This window comes from Linepithema humile, chromosome 3 (assembly GCF_040581485.1).
Source record: "Linepithema humile isolate Giens D197 chromosome 3, Lhum_UNIL_v1.0, whole genome shotgun sequence".
NCBI lineage: Eukaryota > Metazoa > Arthropoda > Insecta > Hymenoptera > Formicidae > Linepithema > Linepithema humile.
The window spans coordinates 2,224,658-2,238,078 of NC_090130.1; the positions used below are offsets into that span (position 1 = coordinate 2,224,658).

The 13,421-nt window shown below is 42.0% G+C and overlaps 1 protein-coding gene across 10 annotated transcripts in view; it reads left to right on the top strand.

Annotated features, from left to right (window-relative positions):
- Ca-beta (Ca2+-channel-protein-beta-subunit) overlaps nucleotides 1–13,421 on the top strand; it is an 85,734-nt gene that overhangs the window by 11,691 nt on the left and 60,622 nt on the right. The gene's annotated exons all lie outside the window — the stretch shown is intronic.

Consider the following 13,421-nt stretch of genomic DNA (forward strand, 5'->3'; position numbering starts at 1 on the left):
ATATTTTAATTCTGTGACGGATTACATTCTATTATTTTTTATGACAATCGGATTTTTGCACAGTAAGTAGCTGCAAAATTCCAAAAAGTTTAATGTTACTCGCATCCGGAGATAATGCTACACGAAGTTTTCGTCTTCACAATCAAGACACACTTTTTGCGCTATTTCCACTCGCATTTCAGGCATTCATAAATAACGTTTCGCAAACATTCAGGAAATCGATGTCGAAGTGGTCAAAGTCCAACTCGAGCATTTTATTGAGATGTTACGCTGCATCAGCCTGTCGGCTTGTCGAACTACAGTAACGCCTCCCGCTCGCGTCGGAGTCGTGTGCTTCCTTTAATCGATATCGTTAGGTAACGGGCGTGTTCACATTCATCACGCGCGCGTTTATCATTAATCCGTTCGCTTACACCGATTGCGCATTCAAGAATCCTGCAGACTTTATAATTGTACGTCTGTAATTATGTAAATGCCGATCGCGTACGCATTACGCTCGCAACTATGTTAGCTGTGCATGCGATAATCATGCATCGACTTAAACGGTACCGCGAGTAATGGACGACCGGTCGTCATCGCTTACGCCAGCCAGACCGGTCGGCAGTCCTTCTTTCCGAATCACCGGTAATTACGGCGTTTAATGCGCGACGATCGATAAACACGCCGCTCGAAAGTGAAAATCGCGCGGAAAGAGAGTGAGGGCGGCTCGTAACGTCACCGGAAAACCAGATCGTCTGGGATGTAGCGCTGTGCGTGCATACAATTGCCCGTGTGTTTCCGAAATTCCGATGCATCGCACGCACGCGCGCTAGTGTGTGTCCATGCGTCACATGTGCTGCACTGCAGCGAATGGAAAACGAATCGATGACCCTTCCGCCTGCGATACTGTTCCGCTCGTTCAAAATTGTTAGATGAAGCTAGTGTCATGTATTGAACGTTTCCAAGTCTAACAATCTAAAATGTTAAATATGGAATAAGGAAAAGATACTTATGTACATTAGGTATGCTTTGTATTTAATTAACGTCGTACGGGGAACGTTAGACACTTAAATTAAACATTTTATTGCTATGTGCAATAAATAACGTCAAAATAATTGGGGAGCTGAATGCAAATCATTAAAAAAATTTTGTCAAAATTAATTCACGATACACAAATATATTCCGAATTCTGTAATATATTTCGGAGATACTTCTTCAAATGTAAATTTAACTTCTTGCCAATTATTATAATTAAATATGCATAAGTTGGAGATATATTATACATTTATTCTCGATTATATAACTTGACCACAAGAACTGGATTGGTGGATAACAAGGAAGTTTGCAGTAGAAATTGTCGATTGACGTAGGATTGCGTTAGCATTAGCATCTAATTGCCGCAATGCGCGCGTGTGTAACTCGAAAGTAGAACGTTGTTACTGCTATCGCACGCAATTAATATCTCTCGATCTGCATGCGAAAAAGGCTGTTACTCCAGTAATAACTTTACTCTTGTGCATGTAGGAGCTGCGCGCGTGTGATTTCGAAGGATCCTGTTACCCACGCTTATTCCTCCAATGGGAATAATTCAATCGGTCGTTTACTTTTGCAAATATATAAAATAATAATATGCGATGCTGCAGCGCTGTAACGCATTTTTCATGTTTAACGCAATGGAAAAAGAAGGAGCAAAAATGATGTGACTTCTGGGCATGTGCATATTATTGGATAGCATATTCCTTATGTCAGAAAAAAGAGTTATAAAAAAAAATATGAAAAATGTCATGAGATAAATTTTGATAAAGAGAAATTTTTGTCAAAGAGACAATTGCATGATTCATTATTGTGTCGTGGATTTCAAGTTTAAATACAGACGCCTATATCTCGCGACAATACATGTCCACTTGAAAAAGATCATTGACGAACGGCCAGCGCGAATCGATCGGCAGCGAGAAGGCCACGGATACAGACAGCCTCTCATCTCGCATCTCCGCGAGAAGAACTCTCACGTTCTTCAGGGTAGTAGGTCTCTGTGGCTGTGGCGGGTCTTCGGACCCGGTTCCAGCGAATATAGGTCAGTGTACAAGCCGGCAGGAGCAAAAGGGCTGAATTTTTGCCCGTGAGCACGTCTCGATCCTTCTGGACCGCGTCTGCCCCGACGTCGGAGACTGCAAACGGCCAAAACGGGTTTGCACGGGCGTTCCCTTCCTCCTTCCTCCCTCTTTTCCTCCTTCCGTCCTCCTCGTTTTCTTCCACCACGAGAAAGGATTCCACCATGCCGTCGTCTCTCGGGACGCAGAATCGCCGTCGAAATTATTGTTAATAGGCCGCTGTCCGTGTATATCGCGGATATATCAACACCGGCCTCCGACCGTCTGTGAGCCCCCGAGGAATTCGTCTAATGTGTATTGTACCTTAATGCCTTTAGTAATTAAATACTTATTGCTCTCGGCCGCATTCGTATCGCATTATATCTCAAACGCTGGGACTCCTTCGCGAGAACGAAGACGCTGACCGACGAACAATAAAGATCGAGGCTAATCGAGAAAATTTACTTCCAAATTTAGCGCTGCAAATTTAATCGCGATATTCTTGCCATTCTTTCAGCATGTCTTACTGATTCTTATAAATATCCGCGAAATTAATTTTAAATATTTGCAACGGAATACTTGGGTGGAGGGAGAAAGAGAGAGAGAGAGAGAGAGAGAGAGAGAGAGAGAGAGAGAGAGAGAGAGAAAGAGAGAGAACACCAATTTCTAGTTCTTGAATATGCAAATAAGAGAAGATACATACTGTGATCAGCTTACTGATTGAAAATAAAAAAAACAAGTTTTTATCGCACGGAATTAATTTTAATTTTAACATGCGCAGATTTAACATTGTAGTAGTTTCGAATAGACTCATATCTCGTTAAATGGCAAGAGGTGATCTGTACTATTAAAGTGCGACGTGGCACCTGACTTCTCACTGGCGCATAGCCAATAAGGATCAAGCCAGAATTTCAATATGTGTATATCGATCTTCGAGTCATACCGATCTCCTCTTTCCTCCGCGACCGTGAGTGCTGATTTGAAATTCGCAGTCGCATTCTGATCCGATGCTTCGAATGCGCGATGCAAAACAAAATATCTTCCGTTATAAATGGCGTAAGAAGCGAAAACAACATAAATCGTGGAAATATTGATATTATTTACTATAAGTAGAAATTTAATGGGGAGCAATTGAAGCGAGATCCAAGATCTCCTATTTCAGCTCTCGAATTCTCGCCAACTAGCACGTCTTTTTATGTCCCGTTTACTTTTATGCATGATTTACTTCATAGCTTGTTTGCGATTGTGGATTCCGGGTTCGCCGGTGTGTAAATGATGAGAAAGTGTGTATCGCTTTACACAAGTCAACTGATAAATTCCATGGATATAAATGATTCCATGGATATAAATGATTTGATTAAAAAGTATGTCTGATTTAACGCTTCGCGTTTCCTGTTTTTGAGCAAAGCGCTCCAACCTATAACACGTTTTCAATAAGTAGAACCAATCAAAGCGGCACGAGGCGCAATCGCAACGCGGAATCGAGACTTAGCAATTATATTTATGGAATTTACTATTTTGAAATTAGCAATTCCGACTAGGTGGATTATGGTGGTAACATTCCTCATTATCCAATCGCCGGCCAGTGAACAGTCGCTCGATATCCTCGCTTAAATTCCAGTCTCGTAGCCGGTTAAACTAATTATTTTTTTGCATTACTTTTTATCGTATTACATAAAATACATAATTATTTATGTATTTATGTAGTTGCGGAATTAAAATTATTGCGAATAAGTCGAAATGGAATATTATAACGTTGCGCGCTGATTGCACTGCTCGATGGTAAAAGGAATGCACGAAGCATTGAAAAGCAGACGATGATCGTCAGGTAAAATCCAGATCCTTTGTTGTCCTAGGCTGGAAGGTCTACGGTTCACATCTAGACTGCATTTTATTGTAGCGCGTATAGTTATAATACTCTTTCTTTCCTCTCTCCGAGAGTTGCAGTTCTTAAACACGTTTTAAGCTGTCATCCTTTCGTTCCCCCTCTATCACAGGTTCACACACTCGCGCATCCTTCCGCTGCTTACGCACATACGTGCGTTGCGCCGGACAGCTACAGGCATTAAGGAATGTAGAATATAAAAATTGAAGTTTATACCATACAGTTAATTAATCTTTATATTACACCAGAATTTAATTTTAAATACATATTAGTTATTATTATTATTTTATTATTAAAGAGACAAATTATTTAGACGGAAACATTCGATGATTTTTAACACTTAGTATTTTGTTATTATTATTTTGTTATCTATCTTGTCAAAGCGTCTTAAAACCTGTCCAGTATTGTATTATTCACATATTATGATGAATTAAATTTGTTCTGTAAATTTTCGTTCGATGTAAGTTGAGAATTTTGGACTATAATTCGATAATTTACCCTATCTTTAAGAAAAAGTCGATGAAACGCTGCTTGAAGCTTCGCGCAAAACAATGACGACGGCGGCGGCGGCGGCGGCGACGACTGGTGCCGTTCCGTCCGGTACACCTGCGGAATTAGCCGCGAAAAAAGTTTTCGTTGGGCCGCGTGCCTCCGAAATTGCAGAATTATTATTCTTCTTGGAATGCCCCGGCGCGAGTGTCGCCCAATTGCATTAGAGAGAGGACGCGCAAGGTGAAACGGACGAGGGAGAAGGGGAGGAAACACGTTGGGCGAGACGAGCCAGAAATGGAGGAAGAAGAGAATGAAGCGGGCGTGGCGGGGAAAGGCAGGATGGTGATTTCTTAGGGCCTTAGGACTTCTTCTTTACGTGCTGGCGTCATGCCCTTCGGCCAAGTAGACGGGACGCGAGCGAGCGAGCGAACGCGCGCTCCCTCTCGTGCCTCTGCACCTGATCGGGCTCCTGCTGCTTAATTGGAAAGATCCACGAGTAGGATCGAGCATTGTTCGCACAGGACAAGAGTCGCGTGAAGCACGCGAGGAGGTGGCATGATCGCGCGGCTTAGTTTGATGGAAACGCTTTGCTCGACAGCGAGATGAGGGGGTTTCGCGGCGCGATAAGCAGACGGGGGCGCAAGGTGCGTTGGGTCGTTAGCTCGGTCGTTAACTGCCGGAGTTGTCTTGTTCGCGGGCAGGGCGAGGCGTGTTACGTAATGAGTTAATACCACGGAAGTTTGTAACGTTCTTTTTTTTCCACTTCCGCAGGCGATCAGACGCTCTTTGCATCTTTGCCCGCCCCCTAAGAGGATTAAATATGCCTCGCGTCGGCCCCGAACTGCTGTTCTTCTTGCCTCCGAGTGGCACGTGGCGTTACGGTAATGGCTTGTACAATGTTTGCGACCGCGAAATCCTTACCTCGAGATTGAAAAATAAGACAGAACAATTGTCTATATATGCAGAAACACGAAATATAGGTCTACATGGACTGAAGCAAACAAAATTGTCTATTTCGCATATTGTTTTTTCGACAATCATTTTACTTTCTGCTTTTTTGGAATTTTATAACTTTATCGCGCATGACGATCGATACGCGTAAGCGATGGTTTGGGAGTTATAATTTGGATATCGTTTTGCAATTCAATGAATGCATGCGCGCACTACGAACCGGTTATACATATATTCATGCCAATCTTAACGAAGAAACTTTTTACTACATCTTTACATCTTTTATGTGCTCATAATAATTTCCCGTCTAAATGCTCGTCCCAGTACGTCGCGGCAGATAAGACGCGCTATAAATAACGCCGTCACGTTTCATTGGATTTCGGTTTATTAGTTACCAGATTATAAATCATTAACCGTTGGCCTTTTTGCCAGATTATTCGCACAACACTTTTTATATTAAACTTGAACTTTTTATATTGCTCAACAAAATTTCGCAGACGTATAGTTAAGTATATTATTACATTGATACTTTCGACGTAAAGAGCGAAAAGAAAAATAAAATATTTTGTTAAACGTAAAACTATAATTAACGTAACTGTAAAATTTATTAAGGATTATGGAATTATCCATTTCTTATGAGGAAGTTTCTACCTCCACACTTCTATCTTACATTTTTCTATTCTCCATAAAAAAAAAGCTGAAATTTTCTAGGACTTATAATTCTCTATCATTTTTCTCATCGAGAGAACTCCGAGAAGTATAAAATACTGTTCGAATTCAACGACCGGCCATAAACTGGCACAGTTTCAAACCCGCAAATCCTGTGGCCGGCGCGCGGCGGTCGCAACGAGAGGCCGCAAGCCGGTCCAAGATCCTTACGTAAAATATCGCGGTGCTATCCGGCCAGACGGCCGAATATTATTTCCCCTCGTAAAGATCCTGATGAGAGCGTCGAGCCGGGATTATTTAATGACGCGTGTATCTTCGGTGCTCGCCAGGTATAAAGGTAAATAGGGTGGCGCGCAGAGAGCGGTAGACCGATGAGAGAGGGACGAGCGCGGGGAGAGACGCGGGCAGACATGCCACCTTCTCAGGTATGCTCTGCGGGTAGCACACCGTCACGCGGCACAGCTGTATGAGTGGGTGGGATATGTGCGTGTACGGGCGACTAGTATCCTCCTTTCCGAAGCTTTGAACAAATGACAGGGAATGGCTGAGCAGAGGGCTCTCACTGACCTTCTCTCGAAAAGTCTAACCGAAAATTCTCTCCTTCCTCGGCCGACACTCCTGCTTCGATGTGCGCGTCCCCTCTCCCTCGGTGCGCGGACCCTTCAGGTAAATCGAACAGGTATCACACCGTCGACATTTTGAGTAACGCCGAATGAAGCGAAGGAATGAAAGGACGGGGCAGTGGCGTCTTAGGATGGATGAGGAGGCGTTTTTCGGTTCCACCCGTTTACGCGTTGATTTTTTTGGCGGCTATTTACCGCTCTCGGAATGAGCATCTTACCTGCGTTAAAAATATGCGCGCGGTGCGCACCGCGTATTTGTTACCTGGAACCTCTCATAAAATTTTAACATATCTTCTATAATATTGTAATTTGTGATTCCAGCGGAACATAAATTTTAATTAAAGATTTTTATTTGCACACCTCGTGAAAAAATACAAGACTCGAAGCTAGATAAAAGTTACATTAATCAGTTACTTGATTAAATGAAGTAGTTCTTAAGCGAATGGTACAATTATACGCGATAATAAAATCTCAGATTTCATCTTTACGCATCGCGGAAATAACAAATGTAAATATAGAAAAATATTATTTGTAATTCGCGAATTCATAATATTCGAAAACTTAAGATTTTAACTCAATTAAATGTTGAGAAGTAAAAACGCACCAGAAGAAGAACATACTTACAAGGCAGGCGCTCACTTTTGCACGAAAATAGATTGCGTGCAGTGTTGTCGGTGTTTATGATTCGTTAAAGAGACCGAATGTGTCAACGCTGACAAGTTTACTGCTATCCTTACGCTGGGCAATGCTCTGGCCCAATGACGAACATCACAGTCGCGTCGGCAGGTTACTGCGTCGCGGTTGCGGCCGTTTCCCCACTAATTTATGGATATTTATGGAACGCTAAGTAGCAGCGGCGGACCTCTCGGTGGCACTTGCACTTCGCCGCGCGTTTTCACAGCCTCAAACCCATTATGCGGCAAGCGACTCGCGACAAGTATCCGGGAGTCGCACGATCCGTTGTTTCAGAAATTGCGTCGCGTCGAGCAAAGCGGGATACACGTGCTTTAAGACAAACGCCTCTTGTCACCTTCGAGATTCCACGGGCACTTTATCATAAAGCATCTTGCGCAGTCGTCCTCCGCCCGACTTACCCGCGGACTAGGAATACGACACCAGCTATCTCATATTAAGGATCAAGAATCTTCAAAGTCATTTGAAACTAGCAGCCGAGCAATTTGAGAAGCGGACATTAGTGACACTTCGTTAAGATAATTCGAACAAATGCGAGATTCCACTTTCAACAATATCTGCATTTGCCGCCGCGCGTCGAAGGATGAAATATGAAGAAAAGAACGTCAGCTTGCATAATTATGCTATTAGGATTTTTTTAGTTTTTGTTGCAAAAACTTCTGTCATTTGTAATTTGTTTCGCACAAGGCATAAATCTTTTCTACGCGGCGTTGCAGTTCTACGCAAGTCTCTTCTATATTACAATCCGTCATAATTAATTGCTTTAATTAATTATTTTAAAAAATTACGGAACATTTTACAATGGATTATCTAAGCATTTACTTACTGAGAAAGATTATTGATATTTCAAAATGGCGGGGAATCATAATGCGCCATAACAGCCGAATTTCATCAGCGCAGGTTCTCTAGTTTCTCGATAATCGAGGTCGTCCGGGCCGCACTACACTTCTGGCGAACTAATGGTGCGTCTAAGGCACTGAAGGGGAACAAAATGAATTTGAAGGACGGTGCGGGCCCGGGAGGGATGCCGCGGGGCGGTGGCTCCGAAAGGCAAGGGAAGAAGAGTAAAAGTCCCGAGGCTGGCTTACACGACCGCTTCTTGCTAGAAACGCATGAATAATGCAACAATTGGCCGGAGCGTCGACGGAGCCTTTGTTTTCGCAGGCCCTTCGTTACCGGCCGCCAAATTGCTCGCGAGCGATCCACATCGTCGGCTAGTCACCGACCAATTTCGGGCACAGACAGCGCCCGTCTTCCTTGCGCTATCGCGACCTTGTCTTCCTCGCGCGCGCAGGAAGACCCGGCAAATAATTAACAATTATGGGTGGAGCATACTAGCCTACGTCGCAGCTGCACTTTGCACGCAGAAGGCTGTCAAGGGGATAGATATTCCTTTCCAGGAAACAAGCTGCGCCAGCAAATTAGGGCATGAAGCCTCTGTGATTAATTGTTGACGGCTTTCTATTTTCGCTTCTTCTTTACCGAAGCTGCATTTCGGCAAATTGGACAAATTGATCGTTTCTGCGGTTCCTCATTCGTAAATATTTTTTTTTAACATTCAACACACGTGTAAAATCTTATTGAAACAGTTGAAAAAAAAAACTTTATTTTTCCAATATGATAAATAAATATACGTATTGGTTTGTACTACGATGGATACAATTTACCTCGCAGTGTCAAATTCTCTTGGACAATATTTTCAACGTATGATCGTTGTTACTGTAACAGCCGGCACTCCGTCGAACGCGTTCCGACAGAATACCAATGATCAGATGCCACCAGAAGACAGATCGGACATCATCAGTAAGGCATCTCAACTTCGATCACAATTGAAGCCAAATGGCTGCGTTTTCTTAGAAAGAGAAATATCCGAGAGAAATGCAATATGAACATTTAAATATATTTGATAAAGTAAACTCTATAAATATATTTCCTATGCATTTGCATATGCAAATTGAAAATAAATTTACGTGGTAATCCACAGAGCGCAGGTACGCTGGAATGAAACATCTGATAATGCCGTCCTAACTATCGATTGTGGATCGCATACATCCATGTAGAGCCGCAAGACCGCTTCTTAAACGGGGCATTGACGTAGGTCGGGCCAAGAACGGACGGACTCGCCCCTTTGGGTCGTTCAGATGGCAGATTGCACTCGCAAGCTCGCCTCCGTCGCGCCCGACTCACACTGCTCCGAAAACCGGTAACCAAGTTCTCTCCGGGACTAATGGAATTCGGCCAAATGCCGAGGATTCGAATTTGGTTCCCCTCGCATTGATTATCGTCCAATTTCCTCCCAGCGCAGTTGTTTTCCTGATCTCCGAGTCCGCCGCGCGGACCACTCCATTGTCTCTTCCTCCTTATCTATCGCACGAGCAGCGCGATATTACGTAATTGCACGTGGCGTGATATTAATTCACATTATCGAAGATTAAATGCAATTTTGTTACTTCCAGTTTCACATCGTTGAATTTTCACTGTCACGAATAAACATCATTTTTGTATCTCTGTAACGTTGAAATGTGAACTTTCATAAACTAATCTATCCACAAATGATCTAACTTTCTTCCACCGTCACGATTCTCGCGATCTTTAGGAGTGCCGCACATGTCTGTAAGAAATTGCGCAGAGGTCGTTGCAAGTCGTTCTCGAGACAGAAAGTCGCGGACGTACACAGATTTCAGCTAATAACGGCAGTAAGACATATAGCGTTTAAAAGATTACCGTTGCAGTCAGACAGTTGTATCGATCGCTCTAAATTGATGATATTAGCGAGCTTAAATGAAACGAAGCAGTGGGAAAGGTAATGAAAAAGAATTGCATATTGTATTCGATATATAAAACGCAGACAATGTATGCAAACTTTGCTCTGCGTTGTTTTATTTAAAAAAAAAAAACCCCCCCGAAATTCAGGCATCGAAAATTCAAGCGACCATAATTGCACGAGCGAATTAATTTCACTTTAAAAGGTGCAGACAACTCGCTCGCACCTTGAAATCTGACGCACGATAAATCTCAACGGTATATCGCGCAATCCGCCATATAAATCTCGAGCTTTCTCGGGGACACCGAGGTATATCTGCGGAAAGGAGCATCGAGGACTCGCGAGAATAAAGGAATCGTGGGAAGAACAAGGAAGAGGCAGGCGGTGGAGAAGGAAGGCCTCGGTGCTCCCACCTAATAAAGAATTTATAGTCCTTGTTACCGGTACGGTTTTCTACGAATTAAAGTTGATTACCGGCCTGACCGCACCGGTAAAAACCTAGAAAACGAGATAGCCCGGTACGCGCAGAAACCGATTAAACGAATTCATGAATAACTTAACGTTTCACGACGCACCTGTCCCCCACCCTTCCCCTTTCTGATCCACCGTAATCCCCTTACTCAGGCTACGTGACAGTTTTGAAGTCGTTCGCACCGGTCTCTTAACCGGTGCTCATTTGGACGAAGCTGACAACGTTGATCTTGAAAGTCCGAAGTTTGATGGAAATACCTGATGAGGGTGCTTCGGTCTTAAATACTCTTGTATTCTTGTAAAAAAAAAAAAAAAAGCTTGCGCCAGAATAATGTCTGGGCGGACAACGGGATAATGCGGAACTAAAAATCTTGATTTCTAAATTAATATTGTACACCGTTCTTTAATTTCTTCCTTTTCAACGGTTTATTGCCACGCGGATCTCTCCGTAATTATACTTAAATCAGATGCACAGTTTTCTGAATTGTGAGCTATCGTACATTGCACGCTTCCTCCGTTTTATTTATATTGTACTTTACATATTTTCTTATTCAGTATAGCTCTTTTTAGCCGATAGTAAAATTTTCTTGCCTTTTACTTTTCATAAACCGTAAAAGTTACAAGTTATGCTAGACGCAAAACTTTATTGGATTCCAAAATTTCGAAAAGCCCCTTGCTTGACTTTAGGAGCCCTTCAGTGACAGCAACGATGGAATTCTTATTGGATTCTTTTAATTCGCCAGTGAAATACGTGCAGGAATTAAACGAAAAGTCATAAAAACGGACGACCGCGCCTTAGTGCGACCGTAGAACCGTCTTGCGAGTTCCGTTCCGTTTTAGACGTTTACACGCTACGTGGTGTACGGAAGGTAGGTTTATCGTTTTATGGACGTTTTCGCAGGTGATTTACGCGATATCGACTGGTCCGCGAGACATCGTATGCCCGTGAGACGTCGTATGATTATACGACGGAAGATATTATGCTTCATCTTTTTGGTTTTAATGCAGTATAACGGATAATGCTTTCGGTGTCGTATACTTACGGCGTAATATCAGCTTTAGTTTGTTCGGAAATTATCCTCGTCAAACTGTTACGCTGAAAATAGTAAAATTATGAAACTTTTATTATTCAACAACAGTTGCATGATGTGTGTACAGAATCTGTCACAAAAATAATGGAATAGTATCGTTTTATACTGCAGATTCGGAATGTGAATGACATTTGCTGGCATCATTGAAGTAAATTAACTCAAACGAGTATGTTTACAAGATTCCGCATATTTTCTTGCGAAACGCGTAATTTACTTGATATGACTTTTTTTTTAATGATAAAATACGATCGTTTGCATTCTTCACGCGAATCGATTGCGGGACACTGCACGCGGAATTACTAACGCGTCGGCGCGTAATGTAGAACGAGATGATCGAAAATTGGATTTCTCTCAAACGATCGTAAAATATTTCGCGCGCGACCATTTCCCTTTCCCGTTTGCTCTCCGATGACATTATCCAGGATTTGAAATGGAGCGACTGTGGTGAAGCGAAAAGAGGGATAACTGGTTTTCATTTGCCATTCGCGTGTGTTTATAGTCCGGGGAGAAATTAATCGCGAAATATACAAAATATTAAGCACTGATGTGGAATGTGGCACCTTACACGCGCTCTTCTTTTGCCCGTCAAAATATGGCGAACACAGCGGAGCACAGCAAGTAATAAAAGAATCGGAATAACGAGGACTTGGACGGAATCGTTTTTGTTCTAAGACGTAAACTCAGCATGTGATATATTTTGTATTCTCGTTTTTAACTCGTTTCTTTAATTCGACGAACGACTACCTTTAGTTGAGAATTTTTAAGTATAATTTTCTCTTGTAGAGGACTGTTGCTACAATGTTTGTGATATCTGATATTCTTAAAAAAAAATTAATATACTGTTGAATGTGTATACTCGACGTCCTTGATAACTTCTATTTCCATATTAAGCACTTTCTCGAGCCGGCATATTAATCTAAATATGTATATACTGTGACTATTAGTGAATAAAATCCAAAATTACATTAAAACAGAAGTAAAAAATGTTTTAATTTTTAATTCTAAAACTTGAAACAAAGTTTTATTTAATTAAGCGTTATGTAAAGTGGGTCGTTAATAAAGATAAAAATCGAATTAGCCGATTATAAACGAACGTGTTAACATGTAGCGATACGCAAATTCATGAGCTTCCTCTACGCACGGTAAAGAGACTTTTTTCGATGCTGACGTCACGTAGACGAGAATGCGGTCAGTCCGGATAGGACTACAGGATCCTAGAAGTATCGGCCCAAAAGATGATGTGATTAAAATATTTACTGCAAACGTTTCGAGTCGGTTGTGCTCATTATCTGTGTTGAAATTTACAAACGACCGAATTTTGTTCTTTAACCACAGAGCCTTCCAGCAAATTAGTTATCTACATTTTAGGCAAACTGTGAGTTCACCAATTTACAAATGAAATTTTATTTTGCTGTCAAGACCTCTCAGCACGAGGGCAATGGACGATTAATATATTTTTTCGTTTAGTGGCAATTTTGAAACTTTTTACTGCGAAGGTGGTCACAAGAATGTATAGAAAATAGTTGCCGAAGTTTCTCCTATTTCACGCTTACTTATTTGAAAAATGGCAGCAAGCACCATTGTGCTTTCCTCTCATTTAACTGTTCAACTTCATATGAGCTTTTAGACAATGATTGTACAGTTGTGTTCTTTTTTTCCATATAACTCAGGAAATATTAATTTCCGAGTATCAATAGAAGTCTGCCGTAGCGC